Source organism: Hylobates moloch, unplaced genomic scaffold, assembly GCF_009828535.3.
Source record: "Hylobates moloch isolate HMO894 unplaced genomic scaffold, HMol_V3 SCAFFOLD_3, whole genome shotgun sequence".
Taxonomy (NCBI): Eukaryota; Metazoa; Chordata; class Mammalia; order Primates; family Hylobatidae; genus Hylobates; species Hylobates moloch.
Genome location: NW_026652278.1, coordinates 69,316,083 through 69,324,054, shown reverse-complemented (window position 1 = coordinate 69,324,054; position 7,972 = coordinate 69,316,083). Strand labels below are relative to the sequence as shown.

At 45.6% G+C, this 7,972-nt stretch overlaps 1 pseudogene; it reads left to right on the top strand.

Annotated features, from left to right (window-relative positions):
- Window positions 1–1,035: 1,035 nt before the first annotated feature.
- LOC116480757 (protein FAM32A-like) lies at window positions 1,036–5,429 on the top strand (annotated as a pseudogene).
- The last annotated feature ends 2,543 nt before the right edge of the window (window positions 5,430–7,972 follow it).

Sequence of the window (7,972 nt, the reverse complement as noted above, 5' to 3'; positions counted from 1 at the left end):
TGTTTGTTTTTGAGACAGGTTTTCATTCTATTGTCCAGGCTGGAGTGCAGTGGTATGATCACAGCTCACTGCAATCTCGAACTCCTGGGCTTAAGCGATCCTCCCAGTTGGCCTCCCAAAGTGCTGGGATTACAGGCATGAGCCACCATGTGCGGCCTTCACTAGCAGTTTTGCTAGAAAAGCCTCTCATTTGCCATCTCACTCAGTGTCTCCTGGAAGAGGCTCTCTGGGAGGAATTGCTGTCACCAGCTCCTTAAAATGCCACCTGGGGGTCCTTCAAGATGCCAGGCACACCCCAAACCAGGGCCTTTGCATTGCTGTTTCTCCTGCCTGAAGCCCTCCTGCCTCAAATGTTTGTGTGACTCAATCTCTTTCTTCATTCTAATATGGCCTCATCGGAGGAACTGTCCTGAGGGGCCCATCTAGAACAGCGTCTCTCCCTGCCCTGATCACTCCTTCCTTCTTGCCCTCCCTGCCACCTGACATTCCAGGTATTTATTTGCGTGTTATTATCATGCCTCATGGACAGCAAGCTCCAGGAGAGCAGGGACCTGGCTATAAGCAAAGCTCTTTCCCCAGGGCTTAGAACATGCTGGTGTGTGGTGGGTCTCAATAAACCTTTTTGGATCGCGTGGTTCACTATGCCTTCCTGGATGGCTTTTCTGCTTCCCAGGAAAACTATATCCCAAACATCCTGAGTTCATTCTGAGGAATGGGTCTGTGGCAAGTGGACAACTTCTAGAGAGGTAATGCCTCCTCACCAGGCACTGAGATGGGCAGGTTTTGTGGCCGACTCCCTCTGCCTCTGGCTTCCCTCCTGCCGATAAGGTTAAACAATAACAGCAAGAGACAGAGAGCAGGAATGGAGGCTCCTAGAATAAAAAGACATTTACTCACACAAAGGGGAAGTAGGACAAAGCACCCTACTTCTACTGAGACACACAGAATAATCCCTGGAAGTGGGGAGCACTTACCAGTCCCGTCTTTCAATGGTGCAATTGTCTGGCACCACAGAGCTGTGAAAGCTGTTTATAGATGGGCTTTCACACTCGAGCAAGGAAACAGTCCGCTCTTGACTGTGCTGCCCAAGGTAAACCTTTCATATGTCTCCTCTCTGCACAGCCATTGCATTTTATTCACATGGAAGATCATGTTTACTCCTTGGACCCTTAAAGGGCTGATGCTCTTGAAGCAATTATTCACCGGCCAGTTCTCATGCTGTCTAAACTTGTATTTCAAAGCTGTGTCTGGCATTAGAAATAAACTCCATTGGCTTGTGGGGTTTTTTTCGTGTTGGCGTTTGGCCTTGTTGGGCAATGGGAGGTTTTGAGCTGACAATTCAAACAGTATCTTGTGATGGAAAGTGACCAAATGGATATGGCCATGGGTCTAAAATGAGGAATTGGAATACTAGGAATATAATTATGTTTTGCAAGACATCAGTGTTTTAAAATTTAACTGATAAAATTAAACAACTCACAGGGGTGGAGAATGAGGGCTGAAAAACATTTAGACTTGAGTAAGATAATTAACACAGCAATTAGCTATATTTTGTATTCTGCATTTGTTGTTTGTCACGTGCATTGTTTGGCCCTATTGCCAGAGCTTGCCCTACGCAGAGTCTGGCCACATAGGATGACCAGACGCTCCCCCTTGAAACAAACCCCTCTGCGGTAGGGGTGGAAATGTGGTGGAAATATGTGTTTCCTAGTATATTCATTGCCCATTTAAAGTCTACAAAAATGGCGTAGGCCCAAATGAGAGCCAGGTGGAGATCATGGCCTCAGTAAAGGGTCTTTAGGCACGTCCAGCTCCGGAACAAGCCCACACATACCCGTCTCCATCTCTGTGCTTCCCGTGCTGGCTCACTCAGTAGGGTGGTGGGTCCTTCAATGGTGGGGTCTACAAGTCATTCCCCTTTGCAGCCCCTGGGCCTAGAAAGTGCCTGGCACATGTGCTCAATATAGGACCATTGAATGGAATGGAATGATTATAAAACAGAATTTTAGCAATGGAGGGACTTTAGACATCATTGGGCCAGACACCTTACATTACAGCAAAGGGTCTAAAGAGATGATGCAATTTGCCTGAGATCCCATAAGGCTGGCAGCCACCAACAACCAGGGACTTTGCTTCCTTGCCAGACATTTTTCCACTAGAAAAACAGGTGTTTCAGGCCAGGCGCGGTGGCTCACCCCTGTAATCCCAGCACTTTGGGAGGCTGTGGCAAGAGCATCACTTGAGCCCAGGAGTTTGAGACCAGTCTGGGCAACACGGCAAGACCTCATCTCTACTTAAAAGAAATCAAAAGTTAGCTGACAGCATAGTGTCCTGTGCCTGTGGTCCCAGCTATTTGGGAGGCTGAGGTGGGAGAATTCTTGATCCTAAGAGATCAAGGCTGCAGTGAGCAGTGATTGAGCCACTGTACTCCAGCGTGAGTGACAGGGCAAGAACTTGTCTCAAAAAAAAAAAAAAAAAAAGAAAGACAAAACGACCAAAATCCCCCATGTGTTTCAGAGTGGGAGTGGCCTTGGCATTCGTGAGCATGTTTTCCAGTTGTGTCCATGTGCATGTGTTCCTGTGTGTATGTGTATTTGGTCACAGTGAATTTCTTTCTGGTCATAGGATTAAAAAAACAAACAAACAAAACTCTGAAGTCATCTGTCTAATGCTCTCATTTCATAGACGGAGAATTGAGGCCAAGAACCTCAGTGTAGTTGCCCAGGCTTCCCAATTGGGTATGCAGTAGGCAGAGCCCAAAGATGCCTCCTTTTCCGGGAGCTGAGCTCAGGGCTGTCCTGGGTGTTTCCAGACCACTAGCAACCTCCCGAGTTGTCCACAGGAGGCGAGACTGCATCACTGTCCCCCATCACGGCCCAGCACAGTCCACAGCGGCAGCTCCATGAGGGCAAAGACCTCGGGCCCGTGGCAGTGCTTAGCCCATCCTAGGGGCTCAGAGAGCCTTTGCTGAATAAAGGAAAGGCTGCTCCCAGGGCTATTTTGAAGTGGGCCATGTAGAGAATGGCTATAAAGTTACCGCACAGAAAACAACATACATTTTGGCTGGGCACGGTGGCTCATGCCTGTAATCTCAGCACTTTGGGAGGCTGGGCAGGTGGATCACCTGAGGTCAGGAGTTCAAGACCAGCCTGGCCAACCTGGCAAAACTCCGTCTCTACTAAAAATAAAAAAATAAGAAATGAATAGCTGGGCGTGGTGGTGGGTGCCTGTAATCCCAGCTACTCGGGAGGCTGAGGCAGGAGAACTGCTTGAACCTGGGAGGCACAGGTTGCAGTGAGCCGAGATCGCGCCATTGCACTCCAGCCTGGGCGACAGAACAAGACTCCGTCTTAAAAAAAAAAAAAAAAAGAAAGAAAAGAAAAAGAAAACTACACACATACTAATAGAACGGTTACATCTAAATGCGTTTTGTCTTCCAAATAATTCACTTTGTGAGGCTATATATGTTTATTTCAGTATGCTGCTACTGTTCAAAACACTTTTAAAAGATATCCTTTGGCATTCCCTCCTGAGTTCATTAATTAGTCATAGAAAATCAAAGTCTCTTTACTTTATGGTCGAATTTTCTTTTTGACCTAAACACAATTTTCTCAGTCTAATCTCCTATCATATTCATCGTATTTTATTTATTCAAGATGTTTATTAAATGTCTTTTGCATGCTAGCATCACTGACTTCAAGATTTAGTATTCAATCATTATATATATATATGCAGTGAATATTTATTGAATGCCAGGCACTGTGTTTATAAGCACATCATAGAAACTGATTTATTTAATCCCACAACTTTAAAAGGTAGCTGGGCAAGGTGGTGCGAGCTTGTGGTCCCAGCTACTCAGAGGGCTGAGGTGGAGAACCGCCAAGGGCAAGGTAGCAAACCTTGCCTCTGAAAAAAATAAAATAAAATAGATAGGTATGGAAACTGAAGCTTAGAGAGGTTAAGGGAATTGTCTCACAATACACAGCTAAGAAGAGATGGGTTTAAATCCAGCTCTGACTTCATAGCCTAATAGCTTAAATATTCTAATATTTACCAAGTCAGAACACACTTTTTTTTTCTTTAGAGACAGGGTCTCGGCATGTTACCCAGGCTGGAGTGCAGTGGCACAATCATGGCTCACTGCGGCTTCGACCTTCTGGGCTCCAGTGATCCTCCCACCTCAGCCTCCTGAGTAGCTGGGACTACAAGTGCATGCCATCATTCCTGGCTAATTTTCTAATTTTCCATTTTTTGTAGAGATGGGATCTCACTGTATTGCCCAAGCTGGTCTTGAACTCCTGGGCTCAAGCCATCCTCCCAACCTCGGCCTCCAGAAGTGCTGGGATTACATATGGACTATAACCTACCAAAGTGGTCTTCTATTGCTGAACATTTATATATATATATATATATATGTATTTTTTGAGACACAGTCTTGCTCTGTCACCTAGGCTGGAGCTCAGTGGTGCAATCTGGACTCACAGCAACCTCCACCTTCAGGGTTAAAGCGATTCTCGTGCCTCAGCCTCCCAAGTAGCTAGGATTACAGGCGTATGCCACCATGCCCGGCTAATTTTAGTATTTTTAGGAGAGACAGGGTTTTGCTATGTTGGAGAACATTTAAATATTTCCATTAAAAATATTTTAAGTAAAAAAAAAATAAACAATAAGCAGATACATGTAATAAAAAACACAGAAAATTTAAAAATACATTTTAAGGACCAGGTGCTGTGGCTCATGCCTGTAATTCCAGAGCTTTGGGAGGCCAAAGCAGGGTGATCGCTTGAGGCCAGGAGTTTAAGATCAGCCTGGCTAACATAGCAAGGCCTCATCTCTACAAAAAAAATTAAAAAATTGGCCGGGGATGCTAGTACACACCTATACTCTCATCTACTTAGGAGGCTGAAGCAAGAGAATTGCTTGAGCCCAGGAGTTTGGGCGTGCACTCCAGCCTGGGCAACATAGTGAGATTCTGCCTCTATGTATATATATTTTTTCAGGAATTCTACGATGCACATCCTTGGACATAAATCTCCACATATGTTGCTTGATCTTTTCTCCAGAAAAAATTCTGCTACCCACCGAACTGCAGGCTAGTGACCTGGGGGCCTACAAGCAGGTCCAGAAGGGACCCCTGAAGCCGAAAGGAATCACAGAGCTTGGAGTGACCAAGCAGAAGAAGAAAAAGAAGCACAAAGACAAGGCACAACTCAGGAAGAGATGGGAACAAGCAAAAAGAATGAGGAGGAGAAGTGGTGCGGCCTGGACAAGCTGACCCCAGCCCAGGAGAAAGTGAAGGAGAAGCGACAAATGGAAGGATCCTGAAGAAAGCATCCCAGACCCACAAGCAGAGAGAGGAAGACTTCAGCAGACACCTGGACGCACACACGGAGCATCGCGACACCCCCAAAGTCAGCTGGACCCAGTAACCACCCACTGCCGGGACAGAGCAGCATCCAGGGGAACAAAGGCCAAGTCGGGTTGCATCTGTTTCCTCTGGTGTATTCTAGAAACTTTGCTTTACACACACCCCTGCATCTTCTGCTACAAAGTGCTTTTCAAAGCCACGCACCCCATTCTGGAACTTGATTAAAGTAAGCCTGTCCTTTTACTCAGTTTAGGTTTCTTGGTAACACCTAGAAGATATATCCTTTTGGCTTGGATGGAAAGTTTCTAAAAGTTTATCCAGAGGTACAGCCCGTTTCTGCGTCCGGGACATGTAAAAATATTTTACCTCCTAGTGGCATCTATAAATCTATAATAACGCTCTGAGGCCAGCCAGCTGTCTTTGCTTGGATGAGACGGACCCCAGAGGAGAGGATTGGAGCTAATGCCAGCGTGGCCTGCAGTGCACAGACCCCCACGGGGCCTAGTGTGTTCACCCTTCCAAGCTCCATCCAGCGTGGGGCTTATGCTGTTCCCTGCAGGCCACGGGGAAGCCACTTGCAACTTTGTAACCTTGACTTCCTCCTCAGCCACCTGGCTGGTGGGACGGCACAGCCTGGGTAGCAGAACAACCACCTAAGGCAAGGATGGGCCACACGCCTTGTCCCTTTCTGAGCCCATTCCCCCCAAACCCCACACCCTTCCAGGTACCTCTAATGGGTATTGTCATGGCAGGCATTGCTCATGGATCACAGCGTTCTTTGTAATGGAAGCCGGACACAGACTGTCTCTCAACCCTCAGCCCCAGGCAGCCTCTTGTATTTACTCAGAGTTGGTACATCACATGGAGCCCGTTTGGCATTCCTGCCCTAAGGACACCTCAGGGTGACAGGACCAGGGCAGAGCCCCAGCACAGGCATGGGTGCAGTCACCTGGGAGGCCCAGGTGGCAGTGCTAGAGGGCTAGGATCTTTGAGGGCCTATGTGTCCTGGATGAGGCTGCATATGCTATTGGGAGAAACGGTCTCTGTTGACATAGATACTGAAAGAATAACAAAGACCAAAGAGAAAAACCAAGTGTGGAATTTGGGATTGTCCTATGTGAACTACAGAATAAAGCAAAAACCAGTTATTGAAAAAAAGAAAAAAGAAACAATTCTAGAGACAGTATTTCCAGGTCATATTTTTAAAGCCTTGACTGTCTTCTACATATATGAAGTCCTTGTTTACAGTGCTTATGTTATCATTATTTAAATTGTTGATAATCTGACCAGGCACAGTGGCTCTCTCCTGTAATCCCAGCACTTAGGGAGGCAGAGGCAGGACGCTAGTTTGAGTCCAGGAGTTTGAGACCTGCCTGGGCAACATGGCGAGATCCCAATTCTCCACAAAAAGAAAAAAAAAAAGACACACAAAAAAGTAAATTGTTGGTAACCCAGGAGATATTAAAAGGTATTTAATTTTTTTCTATTTTATCTGCATTTCTGTGTTTATTATTGAAAGTAAACCTTTCGGCAGGGCGTGGTGGCTCATGCCTGTAATCCCAGCACTTTGGGAGGCTGAGGTGGGTGCATCATTTAGGTCAGGAGTTCAAGACCAGCCTGGCCAACATGGTGAAACCCTGTCCCGACCAAAAATACAAAAATTAGCCAGGTGTGGTGGCACACGGCTGTAATCTACTCGGGCGGCTGAGGCAGGAGAATTGCTTGAGCCTGGGAGGCAGAGGTTGCAGCGAGCCAAGATGGGGCCATTGTACTTCAGTCTGGGCAACAGAGTGAGACCCTGTTTCAGAAAAAAATAAAAATAAAAATAAACATTTCTTTTTTATTCGTATTCTTCTTTTGTGAATTGCCTTTTGTCCATTTTCCAAATGGAATGTATGCCTTTTTCCTTCTGCTTTGCAAAGGTGTTTTCTAAATTAAGGACATTAGGCCAGGCGTGGTGGCTCACACCTATAATCCCACCACTTTGGGAGGCCAAGACAGGTGGATCACCAGAGGTCAGGAGTTCAAAACCAGGCTGGCCAACATGGTGAAACCCAGTCTCTACTAAAAATACAAAAATTAGCCTGGCATGGTGGCGCATGCCTGTAATCCCAGCTACTCAGGAGGCCGAGGCAGGAGAATTGCTTGAACCTGGGAGGCAGAAGTTGCAGTGAGCTGAGATCATGCCACTGCACTCCAGCCTGGGCAACAGGAACAAAACTCCAACTCAAAAAAATAAAAAAATTAAAAAAAAATTAAGGCTATTAATATCTTGTCAATCTTTTACACTGCCAACATCTTGTCTCTGTTTGTGGTTTGCCTTGTTATTTTTTAAAAAATCAAATTTAAGTTTTAAATTTTTATGTAGGCAAATCTATGCATCTCTTATATTTTTCTTTAGGTATTATGCTTTGAAAAATCTTTACCACTCAAGATTATAGAAACACTTTCTTTATTTTCTCGTTATTCTGTTTATAGTATTTAAAAAAATAACTGATCTATTTGGAACTTTACCTTGATGATTGGCATGCAGTGGGGATGCCAGCTTAATTTTCCCCAACAGAAACCAATATTCCAGCACGATTTGCTTGCATAATATTTCCC